The following is a 23,726-nucleotide window of genomic DNA, read 5'->3' as shown; positions in this document are numbered from 1 at the left end:
CAGCCACCTGGAAAAAACATATCTTTCGAGCATCGTGAAGTTAAATCCCAACAAAGAACATATTTCACAAAGGTAATCATCGCGCAAGTCAGGTGACCATTTCAAATCATTGTACAGGACTGTAATAAGTTTTCCATCACTTTATCAAAACAATTGGTAAACTGCTTTGACAAATTGTGTACGTGATGCGCCGAGTCACCGTCGATGTTTAGAAGGTGGGGGACCTTATTACGCAACCTGGTCTCGAACCCCGATCTTCAGCCACGCATGACATTACATGAATTAACAAGAACGGACAATAAGCGATCATAAGATATCTGCCGATGGTCCAACTCGCCAATGACCTCGTTATAAATACTTTCACTATTCGCTGAGATGATTTTAAATGACGAGACATACCGAAATGATCTTTTTCTCGACTGGTGAATAAAAACTGGCCAGAATAGAAAGAACTTTTTTCAGATTAAAGCTCGATGCTTCATCGATGTTGAGAGAAAAAGTTCTCATTCAGATCTCCATTCAACTGATCTGAAAATGTCTTGGCCAAGCCATGTTCCATTTTGTTCGATGCTGTAATTCATTTCTGTCTTTACTTAAGGCTGTAGTCAGATCTATCACATCCGGAACAATGTTAAATGGCAAGCTTTTGTCGGCAATGAATGCAAGTTCCATAGCCTCAGAATGAAGAATCCTGCCCTGCACTGGAATGAAAGGTTCAACTTTCGGATGACTGCTCGCGTTTTCAGTGGATGGTGAATCTTCAAACATTTGCCAATGACGTTTCTCCTGCTATGATGTTGTTGAAGACCCTGTAAGGTAAGCAATTAACGACCCAATCGTGTCTGATTTTATTTATCATATGATCTTAATATTGTATCTAAAAGCTGCAAATAAATTCTGAAAATCCTGCTGAAGTCTTTTCCACGGAATAAACTCATGTACCGGCTGACAAAAGTTTAAGGCCTAGTTCAAAAACAAAGAATGCATACCTGGTAGTTTGTAATTATTCCGTCCTTAACTATATCTTTGTGTTTTTTTGCCTTTACGTGATCAGAAATAGCAACCTTTCCCCGTGCACCATAGTTGATTTCCCTGTTGCACCAGATGCATAGTGCTCTTCCAAGAACCCTGATTTTTCTAATACATTCAGCTAGGGGAACATCGTCAATTAAAGTCTCCAACCAGTTCCATTTCCATGGATTTTTCAATCGTTTATCAACACCCCCTGGGTCTACAGAAGAGCACCTGTCTATGATCTTATGATCCATGAGTGACAAAATAACCGCTCATAAATAGCATCCCGGTATTAAAAATAAATTGCCCATGGACAAAGTGTGGTTTACCTTGAAAGCTAGAGGTTGTTTGGGGTAAGGGTATTGCTTGAAAAATCTTTTTAATTCGTGACTTCAAAGTTCTACAAGTTTAAAAATATTGTATTTTATCTTTCTTAAAGGATTATTTTGTAGTCAAACAAGACCAAAGATCTACATTTGTTTACGGTCCACATCCAACATTTCGTAGGGTACAGGTAGGCGCGGCATGGAAACTATCTTATATTTTCAAAGAAATATTTTTCATAATATGAAAAAATATTATGAAAAATATCATTTTTCATACGAAAAAATATTCAAATAAAATTCATATGATGTCACATATCAGAGGGCGGCTGAATGTATGGCAGCTAAAATACCGGTGCAGTAAGGAATCGGTGTATTAGATCCTCGTTTTAAATCCTGGAATTTACCACTACAATATTCAGACCTCGAACTATTCTTATAGTTTGCTGCTTAGTATTTGCAGGTCACAATTTATTACAATTTATTACAAATTCTATCAAACAGAAAACACAGCCCACTTCTGCTCATGAAATGTCAAACGCGCCAGCAAGCAGCGTTACAGCATCACTATAGTAGTGTATACTGTACGTGCGTGTGTTTGTGTGCAACAGTCTAATCTAATGATTTCCGCGCGCACGTGGTGGCCTTGTGTAAGTGAATGTTCGCTTACACATCAATGTCAAACAAATCAATCACCGGGTATTAAAATGAAACAATACCTATGGCGGATAATAATTACATTCTCACCAGCAATGAGCATTTGAAATTTGCACGTATACGGCACCTAGTCCTATGAAACGTTCCATTCTATGGCTTTCCCATAATTATTTTATTAGCGCCGGAATTCCCCATATATCCCAAAAACAGCCAATCACATTCGCTCGTAGAGACAACGCCCCCCAATCGAGGTTATTGCAATTTTATATGCGAGAGCTAAGAATTTTCCCGCCAAAAACAGTTTTTGTTAGAATTTTAACAATGTTGACCATGTCATCGATGTAGGTTGGCCATGTCTTCAATCGCATCGATTATACGTCGTTTAAGCCGAGAACCAATGAAACAAATGCTCACATAAAAAAGCGTACCACGATTTTACATGAATTGGCTCAATGCCAACTTCATATCGCTGACAAAGGTAAACCAAAAACACGGCGTGGGAAGCTTAAAACCGGCAGTCAGGTAGATGCGGTGGTGTGTTATGCGCACGCTAATAAGTCTCACGTATAAGATTATTGATTTTTTACATGTATTTATACACACACATACGAATATATTCTGATCGGAGCATTATAAAAATAGAACGCTTTAGTAGGCATTTGTTATCGCTAACAATGCCTGATTCAGAGTGAGTATCGCAGATATTGCGCCGAAAACAACTCCTACCCCCCATTTCTCAATGGATTTGCACTAAGGCTATCTCAAGAGTAATAAAAATGAGTCTTTGACCGCGGAAATCAGCGGATGATTTTCATCCATGAATACCACATCGATGAAGACGATCGGAAAAATAAAAACAGCAACGTTGTGCAATATGCACTGAATATCATGAAAACATTAAAAGAGGCCCATGGGCCTTGAAGCACTGGTAGATTATACTGTGGTAAGGTATTAAGTGGTTAATGCTTTACATCTGCCGGAAAATCTGTTCTATGATGTTGATTGGGAGGACCACAGACTTAAGAATTGAATGAATTTCATTTTTTCTGCCGCATGATTTAATAGCTTATGCGATTTGTATTGTTAAACCTCATTAATTACATCAGAAGCGCTTAAGTTCCCGGCATTTCCCGTATATCCCACAAAACATCACATTCATTGTAGCTCAGGTAACAAGGTCAACTCAAATAACTAGAAGCAAGAAAATTATGGGGGTTTATAAAGTGAGGGCCTGTAGGTCGAAAGTACACCGAGATGAGTCCCACTAAAACGGGCAACACTTCCAGGAAGAATTGAACTTTTATATATTTCAATTCTAAGTATGCAGATTGTCATATATAAAAACGTGCCATTAATAAGTGCTTAAAAGCAGGGTTTTTACGTGTTTTTCAAGAATATGTCCCCAAAAAATAACTCTGTCACTATGGAATTTTTCTTCGCTTGAGAACTCCAAACAATGACACCAAAATCAACATTATTGGTTCATTAGCCAATGTTTGTGCCTTGTTGACATCGGTACTCGATTAATTTTCAATGAAAACTGCTTGACCTGACCGTTTGTATAGGCAAACCTACGGTTCGCCAAAAATTGATACCCTGTCTCTCCGCTCTTTGCCGAACTTAAAAGTTGACTCCGCCGGCCACCTATCTAACCTGTACATTACTTTTTTAAACCATGATCAATTATATTTTATTATAACAGCAGATTTAGAAATGAACCAATTTTAACATTTTATAACTAGAAAGATTCTTTCTGTGTGGTGGGGTAAGCAACAAGTTTGACATTTCAGGTGAATTCTTTATCTATTCTTAACTACAGTAGATCAATTCGACATGAACAATATGTATATGTGAGCGATATTTACGCGCCACACTGAAGCGACAGTCCATGATCCCCGAAGTATCATTCTACTAGCAATACAGTTTAAACCACGCTGTACAAGAAAGCGCGCGGATTGCGGCCACCCTGCTACGTAACCGTCTCATTGCTAAACTTAGCGTCAAGCAGTAGCGCAAATAAGAGGTCAACCAGATGAATCCTACACAGAGACAGCAGTGTTCTCCACAGGTCAAATTTATAGCAGGGCGCAGTATGATATATTATCCTTGTTCTTCAACGACAAAGCGAGCACCGAAGGTGCGAAGTCATTGCGGGGGGTTTGGGGGTCCCCCAAGAAAATTTTAAAATTTAACGCCCCTCAGAGTGTCTGAGACAGAAAATCACACTGGAATTTGTGAAAAGTCACAGATGGTTTTAATGCTGGACGCCAAACATCACAAATCAATGAAAACTGGGCGAATGGCTCAGTTACTATGATGGTTGTCTATTTTTAGAAAAACTGACGATGACCCACGCACTGGAGAGAATGAATGCATGAACAAACACTTACATGCAATTCTTTTTAGAAAATAAAGCGAGACGATTTTGAAGCGTAAAATGTATTTTGATGAAATCAAATGGGACATATAAGATAAGATATTTTAAAAGCAACAGCGCCGAGGCAGCGCGGCGTGTAGTGAGAAGAACATGCCTCAACACGTGGTTTAGTTGTAGTTTTCCAGGAAACAAGGTACTTGGCCAGGGATATGAATACATTGTCACACTCACGTTGAGGCTGACTATCACCGCTACATATCACTTTTTTAATGTGTTACCTTTACTCAGCTCAAAGAAAATCCTACTAGATATATATGACACAATATCAATGATGCAGTCAACAAAAATGTATATAAACTTCATTTGCGCATACATTTATTGATGATCCACAGACGCTAAACAAACTTTATTGATCAGAGACACGTACCATATGCAGCGCGCGCTGATGTTTTTTTAACCCTTTCAATACTTCTATTCAGATGATGTTTGCCGCCACAGCTAGGTGCGCTAGTGTTCGGTCACCTAGGCAAAAGGCGAAATGACAAGAAAATCGTCCGAACTCGACAGTTCGAGTAAAATTTAACAAAATTAATGAACTTTAAAACATAAAGAGCCACCAGGCACTGAAGATTGAAGTATTTTATAATTTTTCAGTCTACTGTTAGGCCTATAAGCCTTTGATTCCTGAAAACTTACTTTAAATAAGATAAATCAGCAATGCAAAGACAAGACAATGATCGCTGTTACAGGCCATAGATGGCAGCACTACACGATCATTATTATCAGATATTTTTGGAAACTACCTACCATTATAATCTTGAAGATATAAAGGAGTTAACCATGTCAAGTTAGAACGATAAATGATACCAATAAAACAAGAAAATAACAGAATAAGTGCTGTTAAACTGCAGATGCTGAGATTCTATCACGAAGCTGCAGCAAGCATCATCATCAAAATGTGTTAAAAAGAATTTGGGTACTGTAATAGGGAATACTGCTGGAGTGAGTATGGTAAAAAAGTGGAGCAAGGGCACATAATAAGGCACTCACGTCTCTTTTAGGGGCAACCTGCAATGTTCCCTATTGCATAGAATCGAGGTACCCCCTACTACGATCGAGGACTAGAAACTATGTTTAACTCTGATTTTGCCATGAGTGACACACTTGACCACAGCACATCCTTACACCTATGCCTGTCAATGAACAAAAGTTAATCAATAGATAGGGCTTTCAAAATGATTTGGAAAACCAGTTGCCGACAAAATATAGCAGAAACTAGGGGCCCAGGGACACCATGCCCACTTGGGAAGTGGTTCCAAATGCTCAACAATCTAACAATTTCAATATTCAACGCCCTCTGGTGACCATATACAAAACCAATGACCTTGAAACTCACCACAATCATAGAACATGTCAGCAGCTACGATTTTGTAATTGATTGTGATAACAAAATATGCCTCGTTACCAATTTAATATGGAAATACTAAGTTATTCTACTATTCAACGCTCCCTGGTGACCATATTCAAAACCCAATGACCTCGAAACTCACCACAATCATAGAACATGTCATGAACTACAACTTTACAATTGATCATGGTGACAAAATATGCCTAGGTACCAATATAACAAGGAAATACTAAGTTATTCTACTATTCAACGCCCCCTGGTGACCATATAGAAAAACTAATGTCCTCAAAACTCGCAACAATCATAGATGATGTCATGAGCTACAACTTTCCAATTGATTATGGTTACAAAATATGCATAGGTACGAATATAATAAAGAAATGCGAAGATATTTTATTATTCAACGCCCCCTGGTGGCCATATATACGAAAATCCAATTACCTTGAAAATCACCACAATCATAGAACACATTATGAGCTACAACTTTCTAATTGATTGTGGTATCAAAATACGCTTAGGTATCAATATAATGTGGAAAAACTTTTTCCCACTTACGAATGAGTACTGGTGACACCAAGATGGCCGCCAATTGCATCATTATTGGCTGATGAAAAATACCTCTCTGGTATAAAACATCCCTTTCCAAAGAATACCCATCACAAATTGCAATGAGAAATGGGAAACCAGTAGGAAGCTACAGGACTCAGGATTCGGGCCAAAATTAACATTTTTGGGCACTGAAAAGGTCATGGGACGGCCATCTTGAGTCTAAACGACCTAATTTTTGTTATGCTGATGGGCCCTGGGGGGATTCACATATATCCGATAGATCAAGCTAATTGATCAAAGCCTCTTCAAAATTTCCCTAAAAAAGTTGAAAAATGTGTAAAAAGTGCTGATTTTGGCGAACAACAATGGCTGCCAGTCGGCCATCTTGATTCTGACAGAGCCAGTTTTTGGGCTGAAGATGGGTCTAGGGTAGATACATGTGTAACCCAAATATCAAGACGTTACCTTAGAGTGTCTTCAAAACTTCCCAAAATAACTGGATTCCGTCTACGGACGAACGGACAACGGACGAAAAGGGAACGCAATAGCCCGCTGGGACTAAAGTCCCAAGTGGGCCAAAAAGCAATCTCAAAAAGCAAATGATACAGCAAAAGAAGCCAGCAATAGTGTATAGGCCTTCATGAAATTTCATATTTTTAATCTTAGAAATATCAATTTAATTGATTTAAATTGATAGTGTTAGTGATTAGCAAGTAACTGCTGATAATTGATTAGCAGCCAGCTTAAGAACACATTATTGCTATGAGGCTACTCAAACTAATTGTCTCAGTGAGTCTCTCTGTGAGTTCACCGAACAATTGTTCACCGAACACCGAAGTTTTTCACCTTGTATATATAAAATTTGTCTAATAGTCTAGATAGAAAGATCCAGAGCATCACGATGTGTTCAAAACGAAACCATCCATTGAATATACACTACCAGCTTTACAACGGCAGTCGCTAGAATGTTTGGCAGTAGTTTGGAAGTCAGCCAATTTCCTGGAAACTTAAACTAGGCCACGCGTCTGAGGCACGCTTTCACACGATGCACACTGACTGCAGTACATCTAAATATAACCACTGATCACATGAGCTACTATCATTGATATCATACAAGATATTTCATAGCCGTCACAGATTTTTTACTAACAGTCGGATGCGACGGCTTATTTTGAAAGCACTGACTCATTACTCGTGACTGACAAGGGCAGGAGGGCTTACCTACGGCAAGTGATGAGGGCACAAGTGCGAGCATGGGACACATCTGAAGGCACAAGTGCGGCTATTTTCAGGGGCGGGGCGGACCGCCCCTCTATTTTGGGCTAGAAGAAGCACTGATGAGTGACCCGTTAAGATACGGTAGAAACTTGGTGAGAGCCTGGGTTTCATCGGAGGTTTTTCATATATCAGAGATGCTAGGGCCAAAGTACCAAAATTCCGGAATTTAGAACGGGGGTCTGAAAAATTCTCCCCCAGAAAAAAATTTTGCGTTTTTGCATCGCCGGAGATGCTGTATCACGATCGGCATCTTCCATCTGAAAATACGACGGCAGGCATTCGTTGTGCTTCACATCCCTGGCTGCCTTCTTATGCCGCGCAAACGCTCATCACTGTACCGCAGTTAACAAGCTAATAATCAGGCTCCAAAATGGAACGCTAATGCTTCAATTAATGATGATAAAACAAGTATTCCACTCGTGTATATGTCAGACTCATCTCAAAAATCTGATGCTATCAGTAAATCAGGCTTTCAACTCTGCACACCATAAAGAACGCCCCCTGGTGATTATATACAAAAACCAATGACCTTGAAACTCACTACAATCATTGAATATGTCAGCTGCTTCGATTTTGTAATTGATTGTGATAACAAAATATGCCTCATTACCAATCTAATATGGAAATACTAAGTTATTCTACTATTTAATGCCTCCTGGTGACCATATGCAAAACCCAATGACCTTGAAACTCACCACATTAGTAGAACATGTCATGAACTACAACTTTGCAATTGATCATGGTAACAAAATATGCCTAGGTACTAATCTTATAAAGAAATACTAAGTTATTCTACTATTCAACACCCCCTGGTGACCATATAGACTAACTCATGTCCTTAAAACTCACCACAATCATAGACAATGTCATGAGCTACAACTTTGCAATCGATTGTGGTAACAAAATATGATTAGGTATCAATATAATCTGGAACAAGAAAATTAACTTTAATAAATTATTTGACGCCTGCGAAAAAATGTAGAATTTCTGGGATAAGCTTATGTGGAATTGCAAATTTGAAATCGAAGTTTTAAGAAATTTGGGGAATTACGAGATTTGGCGATTGGGTAGATGATACAGTCTTTGACTGGTCTAATTTAAAAAAAAAATTGTCAACTTGTCACTGACTTCGATTCACTTTTGCTCTAAGCTGGTCTGCAACTTCATTGCCTCAGAGCAACTGCAACTTCATTGGTTGAAGAAAGAGCTCTTCTGATGTCTGCTTCATCATGACTTCGAGCATATCGTGTAGCCAGCGGCCCGGTCCCGGGGCCCGGTTTGGCTGTCACTCGGTATCTTAGACTTGAGTCTGGGTTGAAGTAGACATCGTCATTTAAATAACTTATTCATGTTATTCTGTATGAATTACCCATGTGTCTTGTATTTTGTATTTTCTTATTCTAAAATTTGTAACTTTATTGAATTTGGGAATTTCATCCCGGAATTTCAATGTAATAAGGATCAATAAAGTATTGAATTGAATTGTCACCTTATACACATGCCATCAGTGGACGCGGAGCCGTATATGACAGCTATGCTATTATAAATTGCTAATCTCATGAAACCTGCATACCCCTAATATCGAACATATTTTCTAAAACATTTGAATATTGAAATTATTTGTTTACACGTTTTTATATAGACCGCTTGTAGCCGCCGATGAAATTCACGCCGGCCCTAATCAGATCGTAGATAGCTTCGTCATTCCACTAGCATCCCCATGTCAGGGTCTGACTTTTATATCAGACTTCCAAATCGTGTATACATCCGCCATTTAACCGAATAATCCGATTTACTTATCATTTCTATTTATGCCTGCCGCTCCTGATATAATCATACATACTATACTATTACAATACGTCTTATCATGATATTCAATGCAATATAACATTTCGACGTTCAAATAGAGGTCATTATATAATCACAGGGAGACATTCTACATCTTTATCAATAATATTTTGCCAAATAGCTTGTATGTGTACACATAAACCTGTGACGTTTTGCACATCGATTTACGGTTGTCGTTTGTAAAATGACGCTGAATGGTTAACATTGTTTAGGTTTCATAATGGTAACGTTTTATAAGGCGTCAAAAAACTTTTTCCCACCTACGAATGAGTACTGATGATACCAAGATGGCCACAAATTAGGTCATAATTGGCCGATCAAAAATTCCTGGCTAAGGTATAAAACATCCCTTTCCAAAGAATATCCTTCACAAATTGTAATGAGAAATGGCCAACCAGTAGGAAGCTACAGGACTCAGAATTTGGGACAAAATTGACATTTTAGGGCACTAAAAAGGTCATAGGACGGCCATCTTAAGTCCAGTCGACCCAATTTTTCTTATGGTGATGGGCCCTTGGGGGATTCAAATATATATGAAAGATCAAGGTAAATTGATTTAAAGGGTAACTGACACTTTTTTTTATTTCAAAATATGATATTCTATTGATCTATACAATCACCTTCAACCGTTCTGTTCCAAAATGTTTAGTTTACGCGCAATTTATGATTTTGTAACAAGATATTTGACCTCATTTCGTTGTTTACATCGCTTACTGTTCAGCGTCGGCTAAATCAGCAGGTGCGCGCTGCAACGTCATTAAAGGCAGAGCTGAGAAATAGCGTCTATAGAAATGCGTTGAATTTTGAGGAAACTGCGTGTATTTTCTGTTATATCTCAATGCCAGATTGTTAAACAGTTTTGAAACTGGCCAGGAAGGTAAAAGGATCTATTGTCTATTGCATAAACCTATTTCAAAGAATCAATGAGTAATTTGAATAGGCTAAATCGATCAAATTGAAGAAGTGAAAATCGGATATGACACACCCGAGAAATCAGGACTCTAACCCGAAAAAATGAGTCAAAATAGCCAAAGCCGGAATTACTAGGACGTCTCGCAGTAGTCGATTTCCGACGAAAAACGATGAGTTGACGCGGTTCCCGGACGTAAATTATCACATATCATACATCGCTGGAAAGCTTATGAACTGACCTTATTGAAAAACGCGTTTATTTGATAATCTGTTCCGATACCCGCGACTGGCGAGCTGATAATCCAGATTGATGCGATAATTACGATTTCCAAGGTATTCCGGCCGCCATTAACTGCGTGACGTCATTAGAAATCCCAGCATGAAACGCTAGATAATTGACATATTCAGTCGACCAATCACGTATCGCGAATTTTTCAGTCCTCAGAGACCGTGAGGTCACACCATCAATGGCGGTTCAGTGACGCTTAAAGTGCGTATTTATCAGATCGATCTGGATTATCACCTCGCTTGTCGCCCGTATCGGAATGGATTATCAAATAAACGCATTTCTCAATAAGGTCAGTTCATAAGCTTTCCAGCGATGTATGACATGTGATGATTTACATCCGGGAACCGCGTCAACTCATCATTTTTCGTCGGAAATCGACTACTCCGAGACGTCCTAGTAATTCCGGCATTGGCTATTTTGACTCGTTTTTTCGGGTTTGAGTCGTGATTTCTTGGGTGTCTCTTATCCGATTTTGTCGCGGAAGGTCTCAAACGAAAAAGTAACCTCTTAGGAATGAAACGAAACCGATTTCATGCGAATCGGTCGATGGGTTACGATGTTATGAGCGATTGAAATGAGAAGGTCAATTCTAGTATGTCAAAATGTTAGCTCCCTCAGAGTTGCCACTTATGTGAAGCTAAAAATCCGGAAAATAAGTCGGGGGTCTGGGGGCCCTCCCCCAAAAAACTTTTTGAAATTAGAACGCCAGGAGATGCGTTCTGGCGCAATAGACGTTATAGGCCTCGCTTTCATTACCGCCTATGGATCTTTTTTTTCAAATAGCGATTGGTTCCGTCAAATAAACCTCATACATAAACCAGAGAGCCAAAAAAACAAACGAAGCGTCAGTCGATTTCAATCGTCGCGTCATCTTGGTTTAATCGTGTATTGCAGGGTTGTTGCCACTACGTGGCAGCACAATACGGCTTTTTCGAACCCTCTACGGAGCCGTCACGTTTTGATGTTTAGGGTCGAATCCCGGATTTTATTTTTTTCGCGATGTTTTCTTTTGTGGTTATTTGACTTCTCCCGAAAATCCGGAAATGAAATTGGATTTTTTTTAAATCCGGAATTCCGGAGAAGTGGCAACACTGGCTCCCTTTTCTTTTTTTATAGGTGGTACCTAGGATACTGGGTCAAATCTTTGATTTTGGACCCCCAGCTATCGTGACGAGCCCCTGTGATTTTTACGAACAACAATGGCTGCCAGTCGGCCATCTTGATATTGACAGGGCCAGTTTTTGGGCTGAAGATGAGTCTAGGGTAGATACATGTATAAACCAAATATCAGGACATTACCTTGAAGCGTCTTGAATAACTGGATTCCATCTACGGACGGACGGATGCACGAAAAGTGAACGCAATAGCCCGCTGGGACTAAAGTCCCAAGTTGGCTAAAACGTACCGCGATTTTACATGAATTGGCTCAATGCCAACCTCATACTCCTGACAAAGGTAAACCAAAAATGACTCCAGCAGGCATTTATTACTGATATAGGCCTAATATGATTTCAAGTGTTAAAATCGATAAGGAATAAATATGTTATATTTCATGTCATCTCGGTAAAATACAGATGCTAGGGCCAAAGTACCAAAATTCCGGAATATAGAACGGGGGTCTTTTTGCATTTTTGCATCGCCGGAAATGCGTTCTAGAGCGACCTGGGTATCTGAAAATACGACGGCAGGCATTCGTTGTGCTTCACATCCCTCGCTGCTTATGCCGCGCGCTATCCGGGTGACGAAGAATATCTTTTTTCCCGCCACTACCGTATTTGACCTGGTCTTTACAAACGACACTACGCCACGCCAGCTAAGTCTAACTTACGAATGTAGTTTGATAAGTAGTCCCCGTTACTGTCCTTACACTCTAGCCAGTGCCAGTTAAATTTATTTTTTATACCGCTGTCAATTGCCTTTACATCGGCCGACTCCCGACTGACAATCTTTCCGTGCGGGCTCATTTTGCAGACCGTCCCGCTTGACAGCTGCAGGCAAAAAGAAAGTTTCAAAGCTGCGTGCCTCAGGACAAAGCACGCATGTGGTTATAATTAAGATGATATTTATTAGATATCATCTTAATTAGTACCACGTGCATCTTCACATTGTTGGCCATCAGCGGGACGATGTACAACGGCGCGTAAAGATAATTGACTTTTATTTGGAAATGGCGTCACAACAGTGGCGCTCCGCCTACGCACGTAGAGATACCACAACAAGCACACATATATACATTGTAGCAGAACGTCCTCGGAAACAGAGACCAAGATAAAATAACACAGAAGCGATGACGAGTACAAGCAAACGAACGTTTTAACGGTCCGTGCCATTACTGGTCGCCGCGAGGAATTCTCACCCAATTTCCGGAATTGACATCGGCGATCCTAAATTTCCGGAATTCCGGATATTTCCGGAAAACTAGCATCTCTGAAAATATGTCATCTCGGTAATATGGACCGGTCTCATCTACAGAAGTTACACATGCAACTTTCAGGACTCCACCAACCTTTTATAATTTATCAATGCTGTAACAGCTAATATCTTCCTTCATCTATTTCTTTGCGGGCTAGTTACCTTGAACTGAAATATATAAAATATCTTGTACATGAAACAAGATGGACCTTCAGAACATATTGATGGGGTTTTCAGATCACGTGACCAAAACCAGCCATAGTGCCGTTTTTTCCCACTTCAAAAGTTATGAACTTGATAAATCTTATAATTGTCATCCGATTTACTTCAACTAAATTTTCGAGGAAAGACAATAAGCATCTTGTACTGTGTTGAAAATTCCATGTTGATGCGCGGCTTAGTTCGTAAGTTACAAGCTGTTGGACTCCAGCCAACTTTAGATTGTTGATTGACAGGTGCGCGTGTAGTCTTCACCGCGGATTCCGAAAAATGCAGTTTTTAGATGCCCATCTTCTAGGTGATCCTGCAGAATAGGGGCGGGACTGGGGATCACGAAACCTTCACAGGTGTTTTCAAAAGTTCTTGATTAACATCCAGGTTTGCCGTACTTGTTTGTACCGGCAATTTGACTGATTTTGCGACACTTAAAATATTTTAACGCAATATATTTCATCAAATAATGAAATTTAGAAATAAGTTCTCCCCCAGGTGGAAAAATATAGTAGTTTTAGTGTATATTGCAAAAGGTTTTAGTTAGATTCGGTAAGCCATCGCTCTCGACTTTTGGGTTAAATTTGGGAAGTATCAAAAAAATTGCTACATCCGGGCATTTTCATTCACTTCCGGGTTCGCGTAAGCGTTTGTTTACATGTGTAAATCAGCTGTTTACACTAGTTTTAAGTTGTTCTAAGTCATTTTCTCTCAGAATCAATGAAATTTATGATAATTACTTTAATTTGAGCAACTTTGGGGAAGATGTCGCCGATAAAGCTCAAGAAATCCCGTGTGTCATTCTGAAGGGCTTAGGCCAACATCATCAATCACACTGAAAAAGCAGCTAGATGAAAACCTGCCTCTCCCCAATAAAAATGTCCATATAAAACCTAAACTGAAATGAAAATACAATATTTATTTATCAAGAAATCATTTATTTATGTTTTTCAAGCTACAATTGAAACGACCAAAGCTGACTCCTACTCTTAGTCAATTATCATCTTCCTTGGACTTGGGCCGCCACAAAATTTATAATTGCTGTATTTTATTGCTCATATAAAATTCTTAATCCACAATTCCATTAACTTATCTATATTGAAGCTTATTTAGATAAGATGGTTGCAGTTTGAATAACTCCATCTCAGTGAGAGCTAAAGCTTTTAGGACTTGGCCTACACTTTTTGCATAATGATTCTTTTAAGAAGGGTTGGCTAATTTAACATCATAGTTCTTTGAGTCACCTGCAAAAGATAAAAGTTTCAATTAATAGATCCTTCTTCAAGTACTTTATATACCATAAAGGTTCTTTCTGGATCTTCTTTAGCTACGAGGATCCAATAGGCCTAAATTTGAAATTCAAGAATTCTTACTGGATCACTAATATGTTCTTACCAATGAACTGAATGCATGAATCCTGATTAAATAGAGGAAGCTGGGGTGAATACGATCAGTTTGATACCAATCATGATGCGTTTTTGGGTTTGAAATACTTTCCGAGCGCCGGCAACCATTTTAATCCCAAAAATCAATTGTTGCTAATTGCAACCAATTTTTATGTGTTGCGATGTCTGCGGTAAATTATAGTCAGATATATTTATCCTTGTAAAGTTGTAACACAAATTAGTAAACATTTATCCTTTTTTTTTAGTTGATAAATAACTGGAACTGGCAATGAGCCAATTAATTAAGCTAATTACCCTTAATTGGCTTAATTAATAATTAGTTTAAGTTTTATAATCAATAGGGAAACTATAACTCTGAATTTTCAGGAAGTTTGATTGAAATCGGATGACAATTCCCAAAGATATACTTATAAAGTTTCTTCTCTACTTTCAATTATTTCTTAACTAAGAAATCATCATTTGGTCACCATTTGACCTTGTGACCTTTAGTTCATTTCCTAATGAAGACTCTATGGCCGAGAAGTGTGATTTTCAGCCGACAAATTCCTTCATAACTTTTGAACGGCTCGACCGAATTTAGTTCTGTTAATTGCTCAGGTATATAAAGGTCAGAAACTGACGATCTCCGCGAACCAGTTACGCAATCGCGTAATGATCAGTTGCGCGAGTTGTTACTTCGTGTAGCTAGGATATTTTCATGATCAGTTGCGCGAGGTTATTAGACCCGGTACTTCGTACTATCAAAGACTTCTGTTGCGGACGCGTGGATTTTATTTTACCTCTATTTAGCGCAATCATTTTTCGGGCGGGATTTCAAGTGATACTTTTTTCAAAGGATTTTCCGACAATGACAAACAGACGAGAAAATCGACAGTTTAGCAGAGAACATTAAATACACGTATACTGGTCGAGAGAAAAGACGAGTATTACATAACAATTCTGTACATTACTTATGAAATCATACACATGTAAAAATTTTTGAATAAACATTATACGCGAACATTATATATAAACAAGAAAATTAATTTTAGAAAATTATTTGACGCCTGCAAAAAAATGTATAATTTCTGGGCTAAGCTAATGTGGAATTGCAAATTTGAAATCGAAGTTTTAAGAAATTTGGGGAATGATGAGATTTGGCGATTGGGTAGATGATACAGCGGGTCTTCGACTCTAGTAGTGGTTTAAATTTTTTTATTGAAAATTCTCAATAATTGATCGCGAACTTGCGACCGACTTCATTTACTTATGCCTCTAAGCTGGTCTGCAACTTCATTGCCTCCATGGATGAAGAAAGAGCTCTTCTGATGTCTGCTTCATCATGACTTCGAGCATATCGTGTGGCCTAGCCAGCCGGCCCACAGGTTTGGCTGTCACTCGATATCCTAGAGTCTTGAGTCTGGGTGGGTTGAAGTAGACATTGTCATTTAAAATAACATGCTTATGTTGTTCTGTATGAATTACCCGTGTGTCATGTATGTTGTATTAATTTATTTTAAAATTTGTATTTATTGAATTTGGGAATTTTATCCCGAAATTTCAATGTAATAAGGATCAATAAAGAATTGAATTGAATTGTCACCTAATACACATGCCATCAGAGGACGCGGAGCCGTATATGATAGCTATGCTATTATAAATTGCTAATCTCACGAAACCTGCATACTCCTAATATCAAACATAGCCTATTTTCTAAAACGTTTGAATATTGAAATTATATGTTTACACATTTTCATATTGACCGCTTGTAGCCGCTGATGAAATTCACGCCGGCCCTACACACATCGTAGATAGCTTCGTCATTCCACCGGCATGCCCACGTCAGGGTCTGACTTTTATATCAGACTTCCAAATCGTGTATACATCCGCCATTTATCCGAATAATCCGATTTACTTATCATTTCTATTTATGCCTGCCACTTCTGATATAATCATACATCCTTTACTATTACAATACGTCTTCTAATGATATTCCATGCAATATAACATTTCGACGTTCAAATAAAGGTCATTATATAATCACAGGAAGCCATTCTACATCCATGTCAATAATATTTTGCCAGATAGCTTATTTGTGTACACATAGACCTGTGACGTTTTGCACATCGATTTACGGCTGTCGTTTGTAAAATGACGCTGAATGGTTAACATTGTTTAGGTTTCATAATGGTAACGTTTTATAAGGCGTCAAAAAATATTAAAATAACACGTTAAACCTTAACGTTGAACACCCACAGATTAAAAAGAAAAATCTCTTTTCGTGGTCTGTAGTTAGCATTTTTTAGTTTTTAGATTCATTTATTGCGGGATATAAGACAAAAATGATACCTTCTCATTTTTCCCCAAGTTAATTTTACGCGGGCACCTATTCATGAAGTATTCAAATAATTCTACAAACAAGTAATTTTTAAACCCGACAGCTAAGAAAATGAGTTGGCCAGCATTTCTGTTTGGAATTTACTTAATTACCCGGCATGAGATGGAAGCCCTAATTTTTTGCCATAAATTCGATCTCCTTCCTGCATTATATATATATATATATATATATATATATATATATATATATATATATATATATATATATATATATATATATATATATATATATATATATATATATATATATATATATATATATGAAAATATTTGAAATCTATCATTTGCATTAATCAATTAAGATTTTCTTTTTGGTCAATAAAAAAGTTACTTTCTGAAGGCACCTGGCAGTCGGATGGAATACGCCTGATTGGCTATAACTTGATTACTATGAATATACTCATTTATTATGAATTTCTGCCGTTAACTAATTTTAAGTCTAGTATAAACTACTATGTTAATGCATTTTTAAACTCTGAAGTACCCGTCCAGTGTTGGCTCCTGAGGTAATGAACAATGAAATCATTATAATCGGTACCTAATTCTTTAGAATTAGATTCAAATGGGAGTAATTTTCTTACAATAAGTAGCCAAAATGTAAAACGAAGCAGAAATTGTGACATGTGCATAATAAGTAATCCCATTCGCCCATTTATTTTAAAACACCAGCACAATGTTTGCCAACCGTACCAGGAACCCTAATTTCTTCATAATTATCGTGTTTAGAAGACTTATGTAAAATAATTGGTCTAGAAATTCTGAAGACAATGATAGAAGAACCATATAAAAATATGCAATTTCTCAGCACATAAAACGGTATTATTTGATTCTTTTAACACTTAACATCACTTACAACGGAAAACGACCAACGCTCAACGACCAATGACATGGTTACGGACTCAAACAAAATGACAGCAAATTTACGACATGTGGCATATGGCAACGAAGTATGCTGAGAAATCTTCGAAGAAATCGGGATATGCGGTTATTCTTTGCGGATTAGAGGAAGGAAAGAACCAACATAACAAAAACAAACTGGAATCCCTCACACTTTCCACAAAGGTAACAGAAGGTGCAACGAATGACATTCGGCAGAAATTTGTGGAGCACGTGCCTTCGGCACCAGCAGGTACGGCAAAGGAAACTAACGGAGATTTGCCGAAAGTGAGTGAGTTATTTTCACGAAAAGAAAAAATGGAGATCCGTGATCTGTATAGTAACGAAGTTAGATCGATCTGTGCCACGCTGATATTTCATTCAAACTGTCCGGGCTGGGGCGATGAATCCAAAAGAGTGCCATAGTGGCCTGCAGACCTGCCATTCAAGAACCCTTGATCGGATTTTAGACTGAACAAGGCAGGGTGTACGTGGTCCGAAGTCGTCTGCGGAATTTGTCAGTCAGCATACGATTGGCACAGTAGGCCTAAGTAACGTTATATTAGTATAAGTGTCCTAGATATATTTATTTGTTAAGACGTTTAGGAGATGTAGTTTCGTTTTGGATCTTTTGCTTGATCAAATAAAAATGGTTTATATTTTTAGATTTTTTAACGAGGTGTGCGGCGTTCCGAGATAAAAATCGGTCGCAGCACGACGACTAACGGAACGGGTCAGTTTACGTTAGGACATCGTCTTGGGCACATGTCGGAATACACTAATATAATCATATAACAAGACCAGGATTATTTCATGACATTAGGATTAATAAACAGATAAAGGTAAATAAGCTAGTTTTCACGTACCATATCACTATTTTGATACACTACAAGTTACAAGTTTGATACACTACATCGATGTAATCAATCATCGTCTTTAGGCATATAAAATCAAAACCATTAAATCTTTATAGCGATAATTTACAAATAACAACGTTTCTATTAAATATCGCTTCTTGACAAATCCAAATAGGCCTAGTGGAAATCTTATCTTTATTAATAGGCCTATTGATGTTTTAACAGTTCGCTGCATAATTAATTGAATAAAGTCAAATCTGTTCATCACTACTCGCGCGGTTCATTCTGCGTGAAGAACTCGCGCGGTACAGTACATCAATACGCGATCGCGCACCTGCAGGTTTATTCTGCACGAAGTAACAACTTGCGCAAGACGTCATTACGCGATCGTGTAACTACTTCGCGCAGATAGAAAACGGAAAACGGATCCAATTTATAGCTCAATTGCTATGATATTATATTAAACCCTTCTTTCATCTAGGCCTTTTAAATTGTTTGTATAGTGTTTGGAAAATTTTCACTTGAAAACCCTAACATCGAACAATTAAGTTACAGTTTAGAGGTGTCGACACTAAAATACGCTAATTAGGCCATATCGACCGTCTGATAATGATCCTTAAGGACCAATTGTTTATCGGAACTTTATTTAGGCCTATAGCGGATAAATAAACATTATAAAAACAAGGTATTTTGAATTTATAAGGTATTTTAAAATTATAATTTATTTGCAGTTCATATTTAGTGCCATTCTTGCGAGATTATCAACAACCCGGAAATAAAATCCAAGCCCATCGCAAACCCCTGTGGACTGGTGGCGATTGCGTTGTATTGTAATGTAGGCCTATTCTATTTCTACTACAATCTATCTATCTACAACTTGAATTAATGCAAAACGAATCATTGCTGATAAGGAGTCCGTCACCTCCATATCATCCATCACATATAATCCTACTTCAAGAAAGACTGGAAGTTATTGATTGAATGCACAGATAATCACCTTTTCTACGTTAATTGTAGCAAATTTTAGCTATTTTATACCTATCTTAAACGTCGCCATTTTGTTTCAATCGCCGTTCCTGGTCGATGTTATATCTCACACGACGGAAGTTGGTAATAATATTTTACGAGAGAAACCGCCGAAATATTAGACTGGTCGCCTGTCCAATTCTGCGCCACCTGCATTCGCAGTCAGAATAGGACATACACAGGGGCTCGTTACGATAGCTGGGGGTCCAAAATCAAAGATTTGACCCAGTATCCTAGGTACCACCTATAAAAAAAGAAAAGGGAGCTAACATTTTGACATACAAGAATTGACCTTCTCATTTCAACCCCTCATAACTTCGTAACCGATCGACCGATTTACACGAAATTAGATTCGTTTCATTCCCAAGAGGTGACTTTTTCGTTTGAGACCTTCCCCGATGAAATCGGACCGGAGACGCCCGAGAAATCACGACTCAAATCCGAAAAAACGGGTCAAAATATCCAGAGCCGGAATTACTAGGACGGCTTGAAGTGCTCAATTCCCGACGAAAAATGATGATTTGACGCGGTTCCCGGACGTTAATCTTCACATATCATACATCGCTGGAAAGCTTATGAACTGACCTTATTGACAGACGCGTTTATTTGATAATCCGTTCCGATACCCGCGACTGGCGAGCTGATAATCCAGATTGATGCGATAAATACGATTTCCAAGTGTATTCCGGCCGCCATTAACTGCGTGACGTCATGAGAAATCCCAGCATGCAACGCTAGATAATTAACATATTCAGTCGACCAATCACGTATCGCGAATTTATCAGTCCTCAGAGCCCGTGACGTCACACCCTCAATGGCGGTTCAGTGACGCTTTAAGTGCGTATTTATCGGTTCGGTGCGTATTATCACCTCGCTTGTCGCCGGTTTCGGAACGGATTATCAAATAAACGCATTTTTCAATAAGGTCAGTTCATAAGCTTTCCAGCGATGTATGATATGTGAAGATTAACGTCCGGGAACCGCGTCAACTCATCGTTTTTCGTCGGGAATCGACTACTCCGAGACGTCCTAGTAATTCCGGCTTTGGCTATTTTGACTCGTTTTTTCGGATTTGAGTCGTGATTTCTCGGGTGTCTCGTATCCGATTTTGTCGCGGAAGGTCTCAAAAAAAAGTAACCTCTTAGGAATGAAACGAAACCAATTTCGAGCGAATCGGTCGATGAGTTACGAAGTTATGAGCGATTGAAATGAGAAGGTCAATTCTAGTATGTCAAAATGTTAGCTCCCTTTTCTTTTTTTATAGGTGGTACCTAGGATACTGGGTCAAATCTTTGATTTTGGACCCCCAGCTATCGTAACGAGCCCCTGTGAGGACATAGACTGGTTGCCGGTCTCTACCTTCAGTTTCACCCAGCACTGGCAGTGGTTGTCTCCACCAGTGATCTCCGTCGCTCTACGATCCTGGTACATCAGACACTAAGACTCTTGGTGAACCTTCAGTTAGAGACCGGGTTGATCCCATCATCCATTTTACATTTTCGATGCATGTCAAACATGTCAGTATCGAGTTACTTCCGGGTTAAAATGGCGTCTCATCGAATAAGCGAAACTAAGAGTAATATCAAAATCGCACTGGAATGATTGATTACAGTAAATCAACTGATAATCTATGAATCATAAATGTAATCGGCAAACAAACGTAAATTTAAAGACCGAAGAAAAGGCATTAATTGCTGTGAGTATCGAATTAATCCGCTGATATTGATACTTATTAATTTTGTAGGTAAGAAAAAGGGATCAGCTGTGATAGTCATTCTGAGGGAACTTGGCTGATATGTAAAATATATTCACTCAATTGTTGTGTTTCTGATGATGTGAAAATGACTAAAGTCTGAATAAAGTTTACAACAGTTGAACTCCTTGTCAGTTTTTTTATATCAGATATTTGGATCCAACGCGGCATCTCTACATATATTCCTGATGATACAGACAGCAAGTTGGGATAGACCAGTGATCAGATTAACTTGCAATATTTTCCTCTCCCCATGGACCATACATGATTTTTGCTAGAAATTGAGTAAAATCCATCACAAAAACTCTTTTTTACTGGCAATTCTATATTTATTGTCCACTTTCTAGTACAAAATCTTATTCAATATACAGACTGCCTGACAAGACGGTGACATATGTATTTTGTGACATGGCAAATTGTGTGACAACAGAATGACACTGATATCTCTAACTTAACTCGAATCACAAAGACCAAGTCTTGACCAGAAAGTAGGCCTAAATCCAATCTCAATTCGTATTGCATGCTCGCTCGTGGGATTAATAAATTCCAGCTCTTTAAAACTCATTACTGTATCAGAATCTAGGATTTTCACCACAATTGTTGTTTGGAATCTAATTTCATGATGATTAGTGCTGGATTCGTTAATCTCTTTGATTCGTGATTGAGGTTAATTTCTGAAATTAAACTGATATGCATACACTAACAATTAAACCTGGATTGACTTTTCAATTCGTGTTTCATCCGTTTTTCAAAATTACCATGATACAACAACAATTCATGTGTATGTTGAGCTCATTCAATTTAATACGTATAACTTCTAATTCTTAAGAAAACCTGAGTTGTATCTCAGAAAATCAACATCAGAACACACACAATGACCTACAATAGACAATCAACAGAATATTTGTAAATAAGTATTCATTTACTGTTCACAAGTTTTAAAAGACATTGAAGTGAAGTAAGTGAAGTTACCCGTCGTATAAGCTAATATTTTCACCACACTGAATTGACTGCTAATATCTAGTGTCACATTCAGCATAATCAATCAGTCATCTTAAGTGAACAAACAAATTGCCGGTGTCGTGGCCTCTGCTGCATGGCTGGTTCAGTTCAGTAAGTCAGTGAGTAGAAATTATCTCAAGTTCGTCGGTATTGTTCACTGAGAATCTTAGTGTCGTGCCACAGATGGTTACACTAGGATCGTAGAGCGACGGAGATCACTGGTGGAGACAACCACTGCCAGTGCTGGGTGAACGGTATTGTTGTCGATTGACGACCGTTCCTTTGAGCAGGATAGATTTTGATGGTGCTGTAACGGAGACATACTGCCTTGTATGTCGATATCATCGAGGCCACACGTAGTACAGGTTGTCGCTCCTGTCCTATTCTGACTGCGAATGCAGGTGGCGCAGAATTGGACAGGCGACCAGTTTAAATAGGACAGGTTTAAACCGTCCGCCATCTTCCGCGGAATATACGGATCCAATCAGATTTCAGTATTTCATCACGTGAGCAATGTAACATGGCCGCCTCCAGAGTGTCTCGATTTACGTTCTATGGACCTCTTAAAAGTCGATTTTTACATCAATAGAAGAAAGAAACTCGACCAAAACTATGAGGTCACGCTTCTGCGAGAACCTGTACTGCGTGTGACCTCGAAGATATCGACATACAAGGCAGTATGTCTCCGTTACAGCACCATCAAAATCTACCCTGCTCAAAGGAACGGTCGTCAATCGACAACAATACCATTTCACCCAGCACTGGCAGTGGTTGTCTCCACCAGTGATCTCCGTCGCTGAGGCTACTTGTTTTTTTTTTTATTAACGATGGTTATTCTGAATGTGACAATGGACAGCAGTCAATTCAGTGCTGTGTGTGAATTAACACTAGGTGGTCTTAGTAATAGGAAGATGTGGGTTTCATACCAGAGGTCGTGCGGTCGAGACACCACTCATCACCACAAGTAATTTTTTTTCCTAATAAATGGGGGAGAATGAACACCAGCCAGAAAACAATAATGTTAATAAAAATCAATATTATTGCCAATATTGTAAAAAATACATTGATAAATCCCAAAAATCACGACATGAAAAAACAGCAAATCATATAAAAAATGTTATAGATTTTGAAACTTCAGAAAATTCCAATGAAA

The 23,726-nt window shown here is 38.4% G+C and overlaps 1 protein-coding gene and 1 long non-coding RNA gene across 4 annotated transcripts in view; one reads left to right on the top strand and one right to left on the bottom strand.

Moving 5' to 3' along the window:
- LOC141906667 (uncharacterized) overlaps positions 1-19,893 on the bottom strand; it is a 77,332-nt gene extending 57,439 nt beyond the window's left edge. The window contains exons 1-2 of one of the 3 annotated variants that reach the window (XM_074795950.1): positions 19,831-19,893; positions 13,162-13,235 (exon numbers count right to left, since the gene is read on the bottom strand). The gene's annotated coding sequence lies outside the window, so the exon portion shown is untranslated. Of the gene's footprint in view, positions 1-13,161; positions 13,236-14,017; positions 14,157-19,789 lie in introns of those variants that run through there. The other 2 variants (XM_074795948.1, XM_074795951.1) reach the window with 2 other exon arrangements.
- A 726-nt stretch (positions 19,894-20,619) lies between these two features.
- LOC141907568 (uncharacterized) lies at positions 20,620-21,655 on the top strand. The gene is made up of 3 exons (XR_012619513.1): positions 20,620-20,743; positions 21,083-21,478; positions 21,563-21,655. It is a non-coding gene; the product is annotated as an uncharacterized LOC141907568 (long non-coding RNA).
- The last annotated feature ends 2,071 nt before the right edge of the window (positions 21,656-23,726 follow it).

This window comes from Tubulanus polymorphus, chromosome 6 (genome assembly GCF_964204645.1).
Source record: "Tubulanus polymorphus chromosome 6, tnTubPoly1.2, whole genome shotgun sequence".
Classification (NCBI taxonomy): Eukaryota; Metazoa; Nemertea; class Palaeonemertea; order Tubulaniformes; family Tubulanidae; genus Tubulanus; species Tubulanus polymorphus.
This window is presented reverse-complemented; position numbering and strand designations above follow the sequence as displayed.